Below are 20046 nucleotides of genomic sequence, written 5' to 3'. Positions count from 1 at the left end.
ATGAGTTCAAGGCCATTCTAGGCTAGACTGTGAAATCCTGGCTCAAGAACCGCAACAGCCATGCTATGAGCATAGATTCATAGTATAGCTACAGTATGACTGATATGTGTTTAGTAGGCTTGAGATATTGAGTTTAAACTCACATATTTCAAAAGTGCAGCAAATCAGTTAATAGCCAAGCCTACAATTTTAATACTAAATTATACATGGCTGAAGAGAAGATTGGTAAACTGGAATGAGAGACAATAAACTATTAGAATGTAACACAGAAAATACAAATGAAATTAAAAGACCCCTATGGATCCAAGATCTAACAGATTTTTTGAAGTATCAAAAGAAAGAAAGACTGGAGCAGAAGCAACATCCAAAGAGACAGTGGGATATGATCGGCACCATCCAGATCACCAACGTTCACAGTCATTTATGCATGTCATCTCAGGAGTCAGCCAGTCAGAGCACCTTGAGGTCCTCTAGGGGGCAATGTTGCCTAGTCCAGGTGCAATCAGAGCATGTCAGAGCTGACACCACCAGCAGAAGAGGAAAGGCGCCCCAACGTGACAGTGAGCGAGGAAAAGACAGAGGAATAGACAGAAAAACGGGGTTTGTGTGTCTGGAGCCCGGAAGCATGACCAGAGGATCACAGAGTGGCAAAAAACAGGCTGCAGTGGAGATCAAGAACCTTCGAGTCACTCGGACATTAAAGCCTAGTTCTCGGGGCTAAGGAGGCTATTGCAGCATTTTACAGAGTGGTCGTATGATCAGCCTTGGCTGTCAGAACTGCAAGGGCAGAGCTGGAGGACTGACTGGAGAGAGGAGTGTGATGACTGGGCACGGGAGGCCATTGTAAGTCACCCGGTGGAAGCTGAAGATAATCTGTGTTAATTAAACAAGGGGCAGACCAAATGACAATGCCTGATATTAGCATCCTCATAGGTGGTCTCAAACTTGACTGTTGACATGGTTCATTGGTCCAAATTGGAAAGCAATTTAGGAGTATACAACCAAAAGTTAAAGATGGACTTTGTCGTTTCACTTGTGTGATTTATCTTACATGAGTAATTAAGAATGCACAATTTATGGTTGCTTTTCCAAAGACCCTGCTGTGAGTCCCAGTACCCATCTCTAACCCCAGTCTCCGGGGATCCAGTTCCCTCTTCCGGCCTCGACAGGCACCAGGCATGCGGAGATAGTGGGATAAGATCCTCACCCTCCAGATCACCAGTGGTACACATCATGCAGGTAAAACATTCATACCCATTAAATAGATAAAATGCTTAAAATAGGACAAAAGAATCTACAAATGTTCTCAATTATGAGGAAAATATTGAAAACACTAAAATATCTAACATTGAGGAATGTTATGGTTTATACATAAACCATAATGTTTATGGTTACTAAAAAAATGGCATCACAAATCTTTATTTTTCCATTATGCTTTTATATTTTCTCAATTTATTTTTAATTTATTTTCATGTGTTTATCTTTTAAGCTAATCTATAATTAACAGATAACTTTGGGAATGAGTGAAAAATCAATGGAAATATTTGGAATTTATAAAATAACTTAGACAAATTCACAAACAAACATAAGGAATGAGTTCACCAAATTAAAATTATTGAAGTCACATGCTCTCACCACTACGAAATATAGTTTGAACGTGAGATAGTGTGTTTAACTGTTCAGCCCTGGAGAGATGCACATTTCAAATTAATTAGAACTGATCTGAATATTCATTGCAGACTGGTCATGGGGACTTTTATCTTGGGCCTCTGCCTCATTCACAGTGATCCTTCACAACCACAACAAGTGATTTATTTATGACAGTTCAAGAAGGAAAGCTGTCAGATTTTAACCTGCAACTAAAGAACAGTCTCGTCTCTACCAGTGGTTTTGCCACACTTGCTCCTCATCAGATGAGGCATTTTCGGGTCGTCTTCTCTCTTGCACTGACATGGTGCCCAACATGGCAGTTCCTTCCACGGTGAACAGGATTGAAGTGAGTCTCCCCGAGAAGCTCACGTCCCATTGCTTCCACCCCCACACTGCAACGCTTGATGCCCGTCTGTCGCTCACAGCTCCTTTTCCCCACCACTTTGGGGATGTTGTGGAAAGGAGGGGTCGATTATCCTATCTTCCTAACACCAGTCTGTCCCAGGCCTGTCAAGCACACCAAGGCTGAGTGTGGCTCTGCTTCCCCCTTGGAATCTTTGGCTGCCTTGGTCTGTGAGAGTGGAGGGAGCAGAAGCGGAGAACAGGGTTAGGACAGCTGTGGGTACTACAGAGAAAGCCCACCAGCAGACAGACTGGTGAATCAGCTCAACTTTATCCCCGAGTATAAGGACTATACAGGATTGGGGAGCCCAGGGACCAACACGAATGTGCATTAAGTGGCATGGTCCTATCATAAGGCTCCTAGCACAAGTAAGTCTTAGTCATCACATGTGCAGCAAGGGAGCCTTCTAGCAGGAATCTATGTGAAGGGTCAAGCTAAAGATAAATCAGGCATCTGGCTTAGAGACAGCTTTCAGATAAGGTCAGTCCTCAGGGCCCAGGGACATTCTCCTGATAAGGGCAGGTAGAGACCAGGAAATTTCACTGGGCAGGGAGAAAGTCTCCATGTCACAGAGCTTTTGGAAAAAGCTGCCAGTCATGATAGACTGCAACCTCTGACCAGCCAGCAATATGTTCCAACAGCTGAGGTATTGTCCTTTTCACCCATCAGCAAATCCCCCTAATGAAAAAGGCACCTCACATTTGTTTTTCCCAATAGGCTTGGGTTGTCTGTCATGAAACATCAGACTGCGGAAACGCACAAAAGCCTGTCTACCCCAAGTGGATGAGGGTGGAAACAGCATTTCCACTCTTTCCCAATGAGCTCCAGGTCCTCAACAATAGATCAGAGATTTGCTAAAAAATGGAGGGGTTGGCATAAAAAATTACAAAGATTATCTGAAAGAATTCTGGGCAATTAGGGAAAAAATACTCTCCTATATAACTCTGGGGCAAAATGGGCTAAGTGTTAGTTTACAGACAGTAGAACACTCTTGTTTTAAATCTGTGAGACCATAGTCAGATAAATAAATAGGGTTAAACGCTTTCATTTTTAAACATAAAGAAGCTCAAATAAATTTCATATTCAGTGTATATAGAACTCGAACATGACAACTTCAGGAAAAACTAGCTAAGAAGTTAAAAAGCAAAAGCCGTTAACTGGCTCAGACATGTTTTCTGATGTAAGGACAGTGTGAACACAGATGTAGACACATGGTGGATACAGACGTAGACACATGGTGGATACAGACATTAATGACCCTGACTCGGGTGCAAAGAAGGCACTTGGTGATTACCTTAGGGACATCGAATTTAGACTCCCGGAAATCGGCATGCTTCACTTTAGAGCATTCATTCTACTACTCAGGAAACCGGCACGTTGACTCTAAAATCAGCCAGGGCCAAGAACAGCCAAGGCAGTGGGAAATCAGAACAAGAGCTGAAGACTTCAGTTCCCAAACACTAAGTCCCAGGAGGCTATAGCAGCCAGGATATGTGGGATTTCTACACGGTCAGTACAGGACACACCCAGACACCAAGTTCTCAGCCCCAAGCTGGGGAAGAGGCTGCCTCTGGACCGGACAGAGACAGGCAGCAGCAGCAGGTGTTTTTTGCAAGAGTGGGTTTTATGGAGAAAAGGGGGGAAGTCTGTCTAGGGTGAGTTGGTGAATCCTGATTGGACAGGTTAGCCAGCATAGCCAGAAGAATTTTGATTGTTGGTCCTTGGTGTCTTGTCTCAGGAATGAGTCAGTGGCCAAATAAATGAACGGACTAGGTTTAGGAATGCAATCGAACGGTTTTTAGCAAGGGAGAGAGAAGGGTAAAAGGCAAAACCTGTCAGGGCCACATTTGCCGTGCTCAGGCCTGTGAGAGCCAATCCACAGGAATACACAGACAGAAGAATAGGGTTTGGAAACAGGCCTGTACATGAACAGAAACTTAAAGACAAAGAAAATGATTCGATGTTTTGCAGAGATAAGGAGTGATCTTTGGTAAGTGGTTCTGGGCTAACTGGATATCTCATGGTATCTGCCTTTGAGCTTTATCTCACATCAACAGCACAAACAAGTTCCAGATGCAAGGCAGACCTAAATACAAATCAAAGAGAAAAGCTTTGAAAGACGGCACAGAACTTTGTTCCCTTAGGATTGCAACTGCTTCACAAAGGAGTTAGTCACTGTTCAAGCGTTATTCACCATCAAAGAAAAAGTAGAAAATGTGTACTTCTCTAAACAAGTATTTCTGTTCATCAAAAGCTATCATTAACAGATGAAAAGACATGCATCTAAGTTCACAAGGGATCAAGTGGAACACACAGCACCCAGCAAACAGATGAACACATGAGCCAAAGATTTTGAGATGCTTCCCTAAAGAGAATATAGGAGTGATTGATAAATATGCAATAAGGGACTTGTTTTTTAGGCTTTAAAGAAAAATGTAATAACCAATTCAGGGTCAGGAGGGCAGTATGTGGTAGAGCCTAGACTGGAACCTGAGAGTTTCTTAATGTTCTGTTTGTCCCTTTCCAATAACATTACTAATTCCATACCCTTTGTCTTTCTGTCTTACCTCAAGTGCCCTTAACTTTCTACTTTATGGGGAAAATTCCTACCAGGTTTCAAAGACCATTCAATTTTTGTCACCGTGAGGTCTGTCCGCCCCAAGACTTGGGCCTCTTTTCCCATGTTCAGCTGCTTCCAACGGGGATCCCAAACTCAGCTTGCCTGTACCACCACAGCAGATTGTGTAAATGATGGGAGCAACAAAGCATGGGGGCAAGAGGAGGAGGCCTGCAGCAACACACACTGGGCAAGCCTGGTCTACCAGGCAGAGTGACTGGCCAGTTTCACCTGACATCGCAACTAAAGACAACATCAAGAAGACATTTGATTTGTGTATGAAGTCTTCCTTCGAAATGGTGCTTTTTTTAAAAAAAGAATTGGGAGGGGGGTAAATGAAAAATTGCAACAGATAGGATGTCTGAGAGCCAGACATGGGTTCTTTGCTTTGAACCTCTGCTCAGGGCCAGGTTGATGCAAAGGCCATACTAAAAAGGGACCAACCTCTTGGAGTAAGGGGTTACCTCTCCTTCTGAGAGGTGGTTCTAGACATGACAAGAAAGTGTCACTTACTAAAGTCTCAAGTTTACATTCTTACCTCCAGTGTCCCTGAAACCTGGAAGAAAGAGAGAGAAAAATTATGACAGGTCCCCAAAGCCCCAACCCTCAGAGCCCCACGATGTGCTAGAAAACCATTCCTCTGGAGTGGGTCTTTGCAAGAAAATGAGGTAGTGCGGCATTTGATATAGATCGGAGTCTGCCACACTGGGGCAGTAGAACTACATCCTGCCACTGTTGTTCTGCCTGCCACCTGGGCTTCCAGAGCCCCAGCCCCAAATCCCTGGAGAGAAGCCCTGCTTGGTGATGAACAGAGCCGGCAGATGGACAGGCTTGGGGAGGGCCAAACATGTATTTGGGGCACTGTGTTCTCTTGTCTAGGACAAAAATTGAAGTTGAAAATAACTCAATCCATGTGTTGAGAAGGGCTCAGGAGGAGGATTAAGCAGGGAAGCACACTATGAAGGATAATATTGATGGTTTTCCTCCAGGGAGTTCCAAATCTGCAGCTCTCCTTTATAAGTGAGCCGGGGAAACATCTTATGACTTTGACTCTGCGTTGGTCGAGAAACAATCTAAGCAGAATCTTCTTTTATTAACAACGAAAATCCAATTTCTTTTCTCCATTCAATACAAGAGAGAACTGAGTGACTAACCAGAGCTGACAAAAAAGCCATTTCCAAAAGTGTTTTTGACCGATAGGATGGGTGTTAGATTGCATTTCACACGGCGGCACCAAAGCAATGTTGAGGTTCTCATAACCGAGTCGAAGACCTAGTTAGACCACTGTGCAACTGTTGATAACTTACAACAAAGAAGAGAAAACAGCACTTGCCTAAGGAAGAGTAACTACTAACAAATAATGAGTAACCAAGGAAAGAAATTGAATGACCAGTGATCTTTTATTAATATTTACTTGTGCATGATGTGGTCAGTAGCCAGTGAGGGTAGGATTCCTGTGTGAGGAAAAAGCCTGACTAGAGACTAGGGTAAAGAAAGAAGCAGGGTGAGCCTGAAGAGGCAAGTGTGGCTGCTCCCCACAGGCCTTCGGTGGGGAAGAAGGGGCATGGTGTCTTGACAGAAGCAGAAAGAGCAGGAGATTCAGGCTCCTGAGCCCCTGAGGTTGACTGTAAGGTACTGGAAAGGAGAGACAGAGGAAGAGGTCACAGGAGCACAATGGATGGGTTTGTGCCCCTGGGGCACCCTTAGTTACTCTCTGCCACCTTGTCCTTTCCTTCCTTTCCTTACAGTACAGGAACTCTGGTTTTAACATGACTATCATGCAACACCTGAATGGCTACATTTCCAGCCATTCTGTCAGCTAGATATGGGTGCCTTGTAACCAGGTTCTTGTCAGTAAGGCAGAAGTAGAAATTTTAAGTAGATTACTAAGGAAAATTGTTGGCTCTCATAGAAGAAAGTCATTTGGGCCTTCCTTCTGTGAAAAGAGGTAATGGTTAAAATAATTTCCACATATTATTTGCACATATAATTATCTTACTAATGAAGGAGCCAATAAGATGGCAAAGCTGGTCAAGTTAAAAACATGCTGGGAATGGCAGTATGCCCTGTGATCCTAGCACTTGGGACTGAGATAGGATAGTCATGAGTTCGAGGTTAATCTGGGCTACACAGTATCAGGCTTGCCATGGATGCATAGTGTGTACCTATCTAAAAACTGAAACAAATAAACCAAAACACACACAAAAAAGCAAAACCACACAACAATACAGCAGCCACAACAAAACAAACCCTGGAACAGTAAGCCCAGTTCCATACAAAAGTGCCTTCTGCTCTTCAGGGCAACAAGAGAATCTCTTCCTGAGGAAGAAGATGCACTGTCGTACCATTTTCCCAAGTTAACGTGTGACTTCAGAGCTGAAGCTCTAATCAACAGTAATTAGAGAGCAAGTCATTTCAAGAGCATGATGATCCTTGTGAGGACAGGCAAGGCTGTCACCTGGATCCTACACCTGCTTTATTTCTGTGTCTGGGTATTTTTCTTGAATCTACCTTTCTTCTTCTTGCTGACAGGAATGGGATGCATTGGTTAGAGCTACAGCAGCTATGAAGACAGAATCCATGAACAAGGATGCAGGTCAGAAGGGAGAAGGAACCAAGTCTAATGACTATATAGCCACCAAAACAACTCTGTGCCACCTACTTCCCAGCTTTTCATATGAAATTAAGATGAAGCCAGCATCTCTCTAGCTTAAGCCACTGTTATGTGTAGTCAAATCTAATTTTCTGAAGTGGCAGGAAATGGGAAAATTAAAAACTAAGTATTTAAATAATGCAGGAAATCCAGTGGTTGCTTACAGAGATTCATGCAGGAAAGCCTTAATAAAACCTATCAAAGAAAGCATGGATTGTCCAGGTTTCCAGGTCACAGACAAGTGAAATGCTACCTTCATACTAGCTAGTAGTTACAATATACAAGTGTGTATTACTTAACATAATTTTTCTCCTAAAAGATTTTGGACAGCTATTAAATAATCTATCATGCATATTTGACTTATCATCCAGCATTTATTGAGTGTCTACCTTACACAGACATTGAGTTTCTACCCGAGTACAAGTTTAGAACAAGTAACTCAAATACTGCTACCTACCTGATGCAGTCCTAACGTCATACTGATCTGCAAGACTGTGCCCCAGAGCTGTGCCTGAGCTTTCATGACCAGTAATTTGAGAAATCTAGAGTAACTGTGACTGACATTTGTCTACATGCTGACAGAAAACTCTGACTTCCTTCTTAGGATGTGCTGTACCTCTCAGTGCTCAGGGAGTTATGCAGAAGACGAGGAAGAGGATGGTAAGAGCCAGCAGGGATGGATGACTCCAAGGAAACAGTATCTTCCAGACACAACAGGACCGATTCATATATGAACTCAGAGACTGTGGCAGCATGAATAGGACCAGCACAAATTCAAGCCAGACTGGGTCCCAACATTAAGAAGGGGAAGTAGATTCCCATCCCTAACCAAGAAGCTATCTCCAATTGACAACTGCTTGCAAAAGAAACTTTAGTCTTCTCCAATGGAGTCTCAATGGATATATATACCATACTTAAGGGTCGGCCCCATCCCCAGCAGTAGATGGCCAATACAAACAAGCTCAATAGTAATTTAATTTTGTAGACTTTTTATCTCATAATGCTTTGGGTTTTTGGGCTTTTTTTTTTTGTTTTTTGTCTTACTGATCTTTTGCTTGTATATTGTGTGTCTTAGTCAATGTTCTATTGCTGTGAAAAGACACCATGACCATGACAGCTCTTATAAAGAAAAGCATTTAATTGGAGCTTGCCTACAGTTTCAGAAGTTTAGTCCATCATTAACATGGCAGGAAGCATGGCCACACAGGCAAATACGGTGCTGGAGACAGGAAATGAAGCTGGGACATCTACATCTGGATCCACAAGCAGCAGGAAGAGGGAGAGTGCATGCCACTAGGCCTTGCTTGGGCTTCTGAAAGCCCAGAGCTCACCCCCAGAGGCACACTTCCTCCAACAAGGCCAGTAATCTTTCTAATCCTTTTCAAAAGGTGCTACTTCCCTGGTGCCTAGGCATTCAAATTCGGAGCAAACTGGGGCCATTCTTATTCAAACCACTAGTTTGCCTGTTTGTTTCCAAAGAAAGAGAGGAAGAAAGGGTGTAGAGCTGAACAGGTGGGGGTGTGGGGAGAATCTGGGAGGAGCTAGGGGAGGGGAAACTGATTAGAATATTTGTATGAAATTTTAAAAAAAGATCCTGGAGAAGGACCCCACACTGAGAGGCGGGTGATGGGAGCACAAGACTTAGGGAAAAGAGCTGGAAAGTGCTGCACTGTGGGAGAAGCTGGTCCAGGAAAGGTGCTGGAGCCTTGTGGGACGGTGAAGGAAAGAACATGCCTAAGCAACACAGACGACCCAGCTCGGAACTGACTTGACTCTTCTTGCTTTCTCCCTTTCCCCAGTCTCTGCCAGGGACACGGGAGACAGAGAGGAAGAAGCCCAAGGCATTGTCTATCCAATCTTGTCCTCCTAGTAAATATGGTTCTGCTGTAAATAAGATATCCAAGAAGGCATGCAACTGCATTATGTCTCTAAGCTGAAGTCTGACTCTTTTTTTTTTTTTTTTTTCTCGAGACAGGGTTTCTCTGTGTAGCTTAGGAGCCTTTCCTGGGACTCACTTGATAGCCCAGGCTGGCCTCGAACTCACAGAGATCTGCCTGGCTCTGCCTCCCGAGTGCTGGGATTAAAGGCGTGCGCCACCACCGCCCGGCCTGTGACTCTTGTTTTAAGCTTATTTTAGAATTAAACTCTAGTCCTTGTGCATGATGATGAGCCCTTAATGAACACTGAATGCTGAGCCTGTTCTATGTGATTATTTCACAGCTGTCCAAGTTCAACAGAAGCTACTGTTTAGAATTTAGAAAATCATGTTAAGAAATGAGCCCAAGGGAGGTGAGATGTGGTGGGGGTGTGAGCTCTTAAATGGAATACACCCACCTGTGCCCTGTCTTGAGACTGGGGTCTCTCGTTGCCCTTTGTTATCTCCTGAGACAATACTTCCTCTTTCATAACTTTGAAAAAAATCAGATCGAACCAGGGCAGGTTAGGATGGAAAATGAATTGAGAATGGATGTTACAACCTTATGTAACAGGTATTTTTATATCACAATTTAAACCTAATGCGGCGTTCCTTTAGTGGCTATATTTATTTTTGAGAGCACAGTGCTTTGGAGCCACATGCTGAGCAGGAATGCTCCAGTGTCTAGTCCACCCTGGGGCTTTCTGTCCACTCAGGGGCTTTGTCTGTCATCTCTGCAGTCGGTGCTAATAAAGCAATGCATGTCTTTTGTGGGTACACAGGGAAACACCTTTGTTTCCTTTTGAGTTTGAGACCACAATCAAATAAAAAAGAAGGCCAGAGGCATATCCACCAGCAACACTCACTCTTGCCTGTTTTTACAAGGTAGGTGAACAATGAATTTCTTGGTAGTGAAGAGATGTTATTTTATTTTATTTATTTATTTATTTTTTTGAGACAGAGTTTCTTTGTGTAGGCCTGGCTGTCTTGAAACTCACTCTGTAGACCAGGCTGGTCTTGAACTCCCAGAGATCAGCTTGCCTCTGCCTCCTGAGTGCTGGGATTAAAGTTGAAGAGGTTAATCTTAATTGACCATGAGAGGAAGAAAATGGTTCTTTCTACAGAAAGTAAAATTCTCTGATACCTAAAGGAAGTTAATTAGGCCAGCAAAGAAAAGACTTGTTCTTCAGGACATGGGCAAAGGAGGCCCAGAACTGAAACAGACTCTCTTGGGTTAGGACAAAGACAGCAGACCCAATGAACATGAACTGAACTGTCTCCCAAAGAGATCAATTAGGAACTGTATCCTTAACTTGTGTGATGTAGGCAACTTTTGCTTATGTCACTAGATAAACCAGCCTGCCTCCATCTTGGGCTTGAAAGCCCTCTGTTGTGGTTTGAGTAAAAATGGGCCCCTTAGCCCCATAGGAAATGGGACTATTAGGAACTGTGGCCTTGTTGGAGGAAGTGTGTCACTGGGGGTGGGCTTTGAGGTCTCAGATGCTCAAGCCTGACCAGTGTGTCACAGTCTCTTCCTGCTGCCTGTGGATCCAGATGTAGAACACTTAGCCACTTCTACAGCACTGTGTTTACCTGTATATCATGCTTTCAGCCATGATAATAATGTTTTCCTTTATAAGAGGTGCTATAGTCATGACATCTCTTCACAGCAACAGAACCCTAACTAAGACACCATCTCATAGTAAAGCCAAACTAGAGTCATTCCTGTTTATGATTAAATCCGTTTCCCAAGGATTTGGCTATGCCCCGCCTGTTACTTTAACTACAAATGGTCCTGTACTGCCTGTTCCAGGGAACAACAACCACGCCTTTGTTTCAAAAGTCAGTATGACCACCTTGTTATGACCACCTTACAGCCATGTCTTTGTTTCAGGAGGTCATTATAACCAATTTGGTATGCTTATGTTCTGCTTCTATAATCCTGCCCATTTGTCTGCCAAATCCCCCATTTGGAAACCCCCTACTCCTGAACTATAAAAACCTTATCTTACCCATGCACATTGCTGATCTCTTGATCTCTGCTTTTAGGGACAGACAGCCATGATGATTTGGGTCAGTGGTCTTTCCCCTTGCATCTGTGGGATTGACACACTCTCTCTACTTTTGTCTAGATCTGTTGCTATGATAATGAAGCCATTATCTTGCCACTGAGCTACAAGTGTTCATAGTCAAGCCTATCTCACAGTATTCTTAGAATGTGCCACACTCAGAGACAAGCAAATAAAAGAACCCCCACCATCCAAGAGGCCCTGGCATCTGCCAGCCACAACAAGGCAGAAAACAGCAGCCCCAGACTCCCAAGAAGGCTTGTCTGCCCTAAGAACGGCCAGGCTGAGAGCTGGAGTGGAGGTGAGGGGACACCCCACCTCTTCCTCAGCAGAGGAAGTGGCCTAAATGAAAATGATAGAGAAAATCAGAATTCAGCAACAATCAACAATGAACAGGCCCTGTCCACAAACATAACTTGTTAGATGATAATAACATACCCTAAAAGAATTCCACAAACTCTAGTTTGTGTACGTGCACTTGTGCCAATGTGTGCAGAGGCCAGAGGCCAGCATCAGGTGTCTTTCTCAACCACTCTTAAGCTTATTTTTCTGTTTTCATGTGGTCTGTGTATGCTTGCATGTGAGCATACATGTGGATGCACAGGGCATACGCATACACATGGAGGCACTATTTGAGGGTGCTGTGGGAATTACCTTCATTGTTCTTCTGCCTTGTTCAATTATACCCAGAGCTCACTCATGTAATGCACTGTCTCTTCCTTCCAAGTCTGGAATTACGGGCCCATTACCGAACCTACTCAGCATGTACATGTGTTCTGAGGGTCTTAATATCAGTCCTCATGGCTGAGTGGCAAGTGCATTAACTCCCGAGTCACGCCCCGAGTCCCTCAACCCAAGCAGGTCTCTTACTGAATCTGGAGCTTGCCAAGTAGGTTTGCTGGCTGGTCCACGTGGCTCAGGAATCCCCCTCCCCATCCCTTACCTCCCCAGTGTGGAGATTACAGGTGCATGCCACTGGGCTTGGCTTTTTCACATGGATTCTAGGGGGTCAGACCTAGGTCTTCATATTTCCACAGAAAGCACTGTACTGGCTGTTGCTTCTGCCCCACAAACCCTACGTTTTGACACACAGTCCCCACTAGGATAAAACCCAGACCTTGAGAATCTAACACAGCTGAAATGCAGTTGGTTTTTAAAGCCATTTGGGCGTTGTCATCAGCTTCTCTCTGCCTGCACTGCCAACTGTGGAGAGGTGGAGAAGGAAGGAAGGGAGGGCGAGAGTGTTGATCAGATTCAAGAGAGGGAGAGTGGGTGAGCAGGGAGGCAGGTGTGAGGGCCCTGGCATTTACAGGGTGCAGAGGAGTTGAAAGAGCAGTTTGAAGATTAACCATGAATTACAACTTCTATCTTTTCAGTTTTAGACGTTTGAGTAAAACTGAAATAACCTATTCATCTAGGAATCATCCTAATACTGGACTGTGCTTGTGTGAGTCTATCAGGGGAGTGGCTGGAATAAGAACAGCGCCCAGCCGGGCCAGGAGGTGGTGGTACAGCCTTTAATCCCAGCACTCGGGAGGCAGAGCCAGGTGGATCTCTGTGAGTTCGAGGCCAGTCTGGTCTACAGAGCAAGTTCCAAGACAGACTCCAAAGCTACACGGAGAAACCCTGTCTTGAGAGAGAGAGAGAGAGAGAGAGAGAGAGAGAAAGCCCCCCCCATAGGCTCAAAGATTTATGCTTGGTCCCCAGTTGGTTGAACTGTTTGAGAAGGATTAGGAGGTGTGGCCTCATTGGAGGAGGTATGTCACTGGGGGTTGGCTTTAAGGTTTCAAAACCCCACACCATTTCCATTTAGTTCTCTCTCTACCTCCTGCATGTGAATCAGATATAAGCTCTGAGCTACTGCTCCAGCACCAGGGCTGCTTACTTGCTACCAAGATCCTTACCACGGTCATGGACTCTGACCTTTTAGAATCATGAGCTCTTCTCATATAAACTTTAGAATCATATAAACTCTTCTATAAGTTATCTTTGCCATTGTGTCTCTTCACAGCAATAGAAAGAAACTAAGACAAGGTGTGACCCAAACAAGGTAACAAGGTTGCCCATCTGTGAACAGGTTAAATTATAGAAAATGCAGTCACTCTGATTATTTAAGATATTTTCTTTATGACTCAAGGTTAATTATGTGCCAACTTCTTCATAATCTGTGTCTTACAAAATAATATCTCCTACCTTTATTATCCATTTGGAATTAAGCACTTTTATGCAACGCCATTATTCAAGAATATAATTGAGGGCTGGAAAGGTGGCTCAGCTGTTAAAATCTAGGCTCACAGCCCAAAAAGAATATAATTGAAAATACAAAACTCTACTGCAAGGCATTCACTGAAAAAGATCTTTTTAAAAGGATACAAACCATGCACTGGAAATCCACCAGACACGCACAGGTGTACAATGTCCTCAAATGGCTACAGTTGATACATACACATTATAATCACCATGTTCAATGCATAAAAACAACCCTCTAGGCCATCTGCAGGAAACTGTGTTAGCTATATTTCCCCTTGTGTGGCAGAATGTCTGGCATAAACATAATATAAAGAGGAAAGTGTTGTTCCGTCTACAGAAGTCCTAGTCTGTTGTGGCAGAAGGTATGCCAGAGTAGTTTGTATCTTGGTGGGCAGGAAGCAGAGAAGGAAGAAGGGATGCTGGACCAGACATAACCTTCAAAGGCACAGCCCAAGACCCACTTCCTCCACTAGGCTCTACCTCCCCAAACAGTGTTGCCAGCTCGGGGCCAAGCATAATATACAAGCCTGGCAGGGATACCCCACATTCAAACCATAACACTACTCAGTGCAGCACAGAATTCTTTGAAATGGTTCCATGAGACAAATTTTCAAGCACCACAAGTGGGGATGTAAAGAAACTCATTCCCATGTTTTCCCTGTTGTATCAGCAGCACTGGGAAAAAGATAATTCACAAGGTAGATATTGGGAAAGAAATCATCTATGCAAAAGAAATGAAGATTTTATTCTATAAATATTTCAAAATGAATAGTGCACAGAACAGCTATATGGAAACTTACAATCTCTCAACCCAAGAAAGTTTAATGAGAGGGGATAGTAGAAAGTCAAGATGAGTGGGGGATTATTAGGATTAAAGGTTTAAATTGGGATAGCATTGGGAGAGGAAAGAGGATGGGTGGGTTAGCCAAAACTAAGACTATATGAAGACTCCTTGTAGGAATCCACTCATGTAAATAACTGGCTGCTCCACTGTAGATGAGTCAGCTACATCCAACATTCCAGTCCAAGGCTCAGGGAACATCATGAGAGAGCCAGAAGGAATAGTGGAAGAGGTGGCAGATGGGGAGCAGAGCTGTGAAAGCAGACTTCTGGAAATGGTATGGCTGCTACACACATCGACTCACACAGCAGCTGTGGTTACCTGCACAAGAAGGAGCCAGTCAAAATCCCAGCCTTATGTGGGGGGGCCCCAGGGCCCCATGCTGAAGAGAAGCTATGGCAGTCGGAGCAGGGAGAGTCATGTTTCCCTGAGGGTGCGGCTATGGGTAGGTTACCCATGTTCCTGTGGGTGGCCCCACAACCCTGTGCAGATGGACAGCACTAACCCACTCAGGAAAGCTATGAAGTTGGAGGGATACTAAGTAGAGCACTAGTGGGGGCTGGAAGAAGGTGGTGGTAGAGGGTGTGATAAAATACACTGTATGCATGTGTGAAAGTTTCAAATAAGTAAAAACCATTGTTAAAAATATTTCAGGGTCTGCTTGGATTGTCAGGAGTTGAACCAGGTGATCTGAGGACAGGGAATCACAGACAGTGGATGAATTTCCATTCTGTGTCTTTTCATTTCTAGACAGCATCCATTATCTGTTGTCTTTCTACAAGATAGGCACTTTAAAGAATGTATAGACATGATTATATAGAGAGATGGTATTCATCTAAAGTGTACAATGTGGGTTTTTTTTTTTTTAGTATATTCAGAGCTGTGCAAGCCATTGATTTTGAAGACTTTTACAATCTTCCTCCTCCAAACAAAAACAAAAACAAGAAAATACCCTTTGGCAGTCATGCCTCAGATCTCCAGGTCTCTTCCCAGACTGAAGCAGCCGTTAGCCACACTCTGTCCCTGCAGAGTTGCCCCTTTCGAGTATTTCACATAAATGGAATCATATGCCGGGCGGTGGTGGCGCACGCCTTTAATCCCAGCACTTGGGAGGCAGAGCCAGGCGGATCTCTGTGAGTTCGAGGCCAGCCTGGGCTACCAAGTGAGCTTCAGGAAAGGCGCAAAGCTACGCAGAGAAACCCTGTCTCGAAAAACCAAAAAAAAAAAAAAAAAAAAAAAAAAAAAAATGGAATCATACAAAACGTTGCTTTTCCTACAACTTTTTACTTAGCATAATGTTTTCAAGACTTATCCATATCATAAATACTTGATTCCTTTGGTACAAAATTGTATTTCATTATATGAACATGGCATATTTCATTTATCCATGTGCCAGTTGGTGGGCATTTGCATGGTTTTTACCTTTGGATATGAATAATGCTTTGATGAATGTTTGTGTATAAGATTTGGGGGGAAGGATCGGAGATAGGTGTCTGCTAACCAAGCTGGAGGACATAAGTTTTTATTCCCATGATGTAAAAAGACAGCTGCTGTGGGATGTTCTGTATGGCAAATGTGTTGCTCTGATTGGTCAATAAATAAAACACTGATTGGCCCGTGGCTGGGCAAGAAGTATAGGCGGGACTTACAGAGAGGAGAAAAGAAAGAACAGGAAGGCAGAAGGAGTCACTCCTAGCTGCCGCCAGGACAAGCAGCATGTGAAGATACCAGTAAGCCACAAGCCACATGGCAAGGTATAGATTTATGGAAATGGATTAATTTAAGCTATAAGAACAGTTAGCAAGAAGCCTGCCACGGCTATACAGTTTGTAAGCAATATAAGTCTCTGTGTTGACTTGGTTGGGTCTGAGCGGCTGTGGGACTGGCGGGTGACAAAGATTTGTCCTGACTGTGGGCAAGGCAGGAAAACTCTAGCTACAGACAGCAAATGCTTATAACCCATCACTTGGGGTTGGAGACAGAGACAAGCAGATCACAGACAATCCAGCCAATTGGTGAGCTCCAGGCTCAGTGAGAGTCCCTGTCTCAAAAAATGAAGTGGAGAGAGATAAAGACACCTGGTGTCTACCTCTGGCCTTGACAGGCCATACACAGAGAAACACTGAAGATTTTGTGTGGAAATGGGCACATTTTCACTTCACATTATATACTTAGAAATGAGTTACTGGGTCATATGGTAACTATATATTTAAGTTTTGATAAACTGCTAGTTTCCAATGTGACTATTAACAGTTCATTCCCAGTCACAATATATGAGCACTCCAATCTTTCTAACCTTGTTTTCTTTATTAAAGCTTACTGGGATGGATAAATGAAAAGTTGAACCTAACTTAGATTTTTATTTGCAATTATCTAATGATTAACATTATCTGTATTTTATGCGTTTTATTGACTATGGTACTTATACACATTTCTTTCAGAGAATGTCTACTCAAAATCATCACCTGTGTTTAAATCAGGTTGTATTTTGTTACTAGGTAGTGGGTATTCTATACATAGTCTAAACGGAGGTCATTTATCAGCTACATAAATGTAGCTGTCTCTGTCTGTCTCTGTCTCTGTATGTCTCTCTCTGTGTATGCCTGAACCACCAGATACATTATCTGCAATGCTTTCTTCCACTGTGGAAACAGTGCCCACTAGAATGAAAAAATAGCAAAAACTGATGAAACCAAATCACTTTTCTGCTGCTCGTCCTTTCAATGTCACATCCAAGAAGGCTTAGCTTGATAAAGGTCACAAAGACTTGTGTTTTTCTAAGGCTTTCTTATTGTTCATTCATTTTTTAACCTTTAGCTATCTGTTCGGACCTGATTCATATCAATTCAATCTTGTACATAACATAGGGCAGGCAACCATCCTCACAGTATTGTATATGACTATCCAGCGGTACTAACACTTGGTTGAAAAAACTGTTTATTCCAGACCTAGCTGCCTTTCTTGGAAATCAGGCCACACTTGATGCAGCTGACAGACTCCTGCTGTGAAGATTGGAACACAGAGCAGAGCTAGGAACAAACCAAGTCAACCCCCACCCCCCACCACAGAGCTACAGGATAAATTTATGATCCTACTCTGTACCTGGCTCCTTGGCAGACTGACTAGACCAGACTGAATTACATGATGGCAAACTTTCTGCCACCCCCTGAAAACCTGTAAAAGTCAGCCCTTTGATGGGGAGAGTTTCTCACAAAGTTCTCTCCTTCAGCTTCTCCTCACCCTGATCATGTCCATGGTGACCATTTCTCTTACTCTTTCCCTTAAAGTGATTTCTCCTAATGAAGCTCCTCTTCAAGTTTCTGAAGAGAAACCATGCTCTCTCCTTTCAAGGCTATCATGTTGTGTTTGATATATATTCATATGCATTCTCATTCATCCTCCCTTTCCCTCTACTTTCCGACCTTAAGGCTTGATCATGCCCACCCCACTGTGGTCATAAAGCTTGCTCTCCTAATAAGGCTCATTCTAAAGGGTGATTTGTTACCTTCCTTCTCTTCAAACCTGCCCCTGCATATAATTTAAACTACCCCATTGAGTTGTCTTGTCTTCCCCCCAGAAAACCAATAGACCATAAAAGTGGGCATCTTTCTAGAGTGTTAGAGTCTGCTAGGCTATGTTGACTCTTCATATGCCGGTGTCACAGTCTAGATCACTGTGGCTTTAATGTACTATGTTTTGAAATCAGGAGTGAATCCTTCAAATGTATTTTCCCCCCACCCAAGATTAATACTTTCTCTCATTTGGGAAATCTTTAGACACCATTTCTTCAAACGTGATTTTTCTGCTTTTTACCTCCTCTAATTTTGTATTCCAGTCACATATCTGTTGGTGTACTTAAAGACATACATCCCACGTTTCCCAGACAACCTTCAGTTTGCAGCTTCGTTCTCTTTTCCCTGTTCTGCAGACAGCACTGGCTTATTGATCTGCCTTCATGTTTGCAGATTCTTTTTAATTTTAAATCTATGGTTGAGGCCCTTAGCGAGATTTCATTTTGGTTATTATACTTTGCAACTCCAGATATTGATCCTTTATAAACATACATACACACACACACACACACACACACACACACACACACACGTATATATATGTATGTGTGTTAAAATTTGTGTTTCTATTGATAGTTCTATTTGCCCTTATACATACTTTCACTGTGTGTGTGTGTGTGTGTGTGTGTGTGTGTGTGTGGTTTTCTGTGTATCCCCAGTGGTCCTGGAACTTGCTCTGTAGACCAGGGTAGCCTCAAACTCAGATATCTGCCTGCCTCTGCCTCCTGAGTGTTTGGGATTAAAAGGGTGCACCACCACTGCCCTGCTGTTCTGTTCAAAGCCTGATTTCTAGTTGGGCACAGTAATGTGCGCCTATAATTCTAAGCACTTGGGCTGAGACATGATCACTGTGCTATTAAGACCACCGTGGTCTACATAATGATGTCCAGGCCTGCCAGGTCTGCATAGCAAACCTTATCTTGGAAAACATAGCATGGCTTCTTCTTTCAGTTCCTTGAACATATTTATGACAGCTCCTTTGGTCTTTGTTAAGTCTAATATTTGGGTCTTTTCACAGGCAGTAACAGTTACACACTTTTAAAACATGTGTCTGGGTCACACTTTATCTTTGCAAAGCTTTTGGTTTTTATGGAAAACTTGACTTTCACTAGTATACTTTAGCAGTGCTAGATAATAGTTTTTCCACCCTATCTCTGTGGCTGCTTGTTCTTGTTTATTTAGTGACTTGGCTAGACTATCTCAGGGAAGTCTTTGTCCCAGTGTTAAGCTTTGAAGTTACTCTGCAGAGGACATTCTCAGTCACACCAATCCTGTATCTTCCATCGGAGAGTTGAGAGTAGGGAGATACAAGGAGCAAGTCACATCCTAAGTACCACACTCTCACCACCCAAGATTTGATAGATTTTCTTGAGTATATTTATTTGTTTGCTGTATGTCTTCTTTGTCCTCTGGACAGTCTCCAGAGTCTTCAAGTGGTTTCTTCCCTTTAAATAATTTTCACCAGCTAATGTTATTTCACCAGGGAGAATGTTTGAAGACTCTCGTTACACCACCACTCCAGAACCGGACCTCTGGAATTTGCATTTGGTGTTTTAGCATAGAGAAAAGCACAGTTCGAGTCAGGTTGGGAGCCAGAGAAAAGAAATAACTTGGAAGCAAAAAGAACCTGCTGGTCATGGTAACTTACCCCTGGGGATTTTGTGGTCCAGAGCACTCTGGAGTTGGACCACTGCTTGGCTGAACGAGCAGTGGCGAAGCTGTCAGCAGTGATGGATGACAGCTGAGCACCATTGTGAGGCAAGCGATATCACAGTCAGTTTGTTCTGACCAGGGAATAAAGTGGGTTTCAGAGAGAAGGCAAAAGCAGCTAGGGTGGTAACCAGGAAGTGGACTCCAGAAAGAAAGGAAAACAGGGCAGGGCGGTGGCCAGAGAATAGGCAAAAGTAGGGTGGGATGGTGGCGAGAGACAGGAAGTGGGCTCCAGGGAAAAGGCAAAAGTGGGGTGAGGTAGGGGTCTTCCCAGGTTCAGGGCAGAGACGTGAGAGGTGAACTGGGAAAGGCCAGGGGCTACATTTCGGGCTGGTATTTTTGTGAAATATTCACTTGCTTACTCAA

The 20046-nt window shown here is 43.5% G+C and overlaps 1 long non-coding RNA gene across 1 annotated transcript; it reads left to right on the top strand.

Moving 5' to 3' along the window:
• Positions 1-404: 404 nt before the first annotated feature.
• On the top strand, positions 405-8347 carry LOC121827537 (uncharacterized). The gene is made up of 3 exons (XR_006069835.2): positions 405-1239; positions 7203-7266; positions 7928-8347. It is a non-coding gene; the product is annotated as an uncharacterized LOC121827537 (long non-coding RNA).
• The last annotated feature ends 11699 nt before the right edge of the window (positions 8348-20046 follow it).

This window comes from Peromyscus maniculatus, chromosome 2, assembly GCF_049852395.1.
Source record: "Peromyscus maniculatus bairdii isolate BWxNUB_F1_BW_parent chromosome 2, HU_Pman_BW_mat_3.1, whole genome shotgun sequence".
NCBI lineage: Eukaryota > Metazoa > Chordata > Mammalia > Rodentia > Cricetidae > Peromyscus > Peromyscus maniculatus.
The sequence above is the reverse complement of the archived record's forward strand: the minus strand, read 5'-3'. Positions and strand labels throughout refer to the sequence as shown.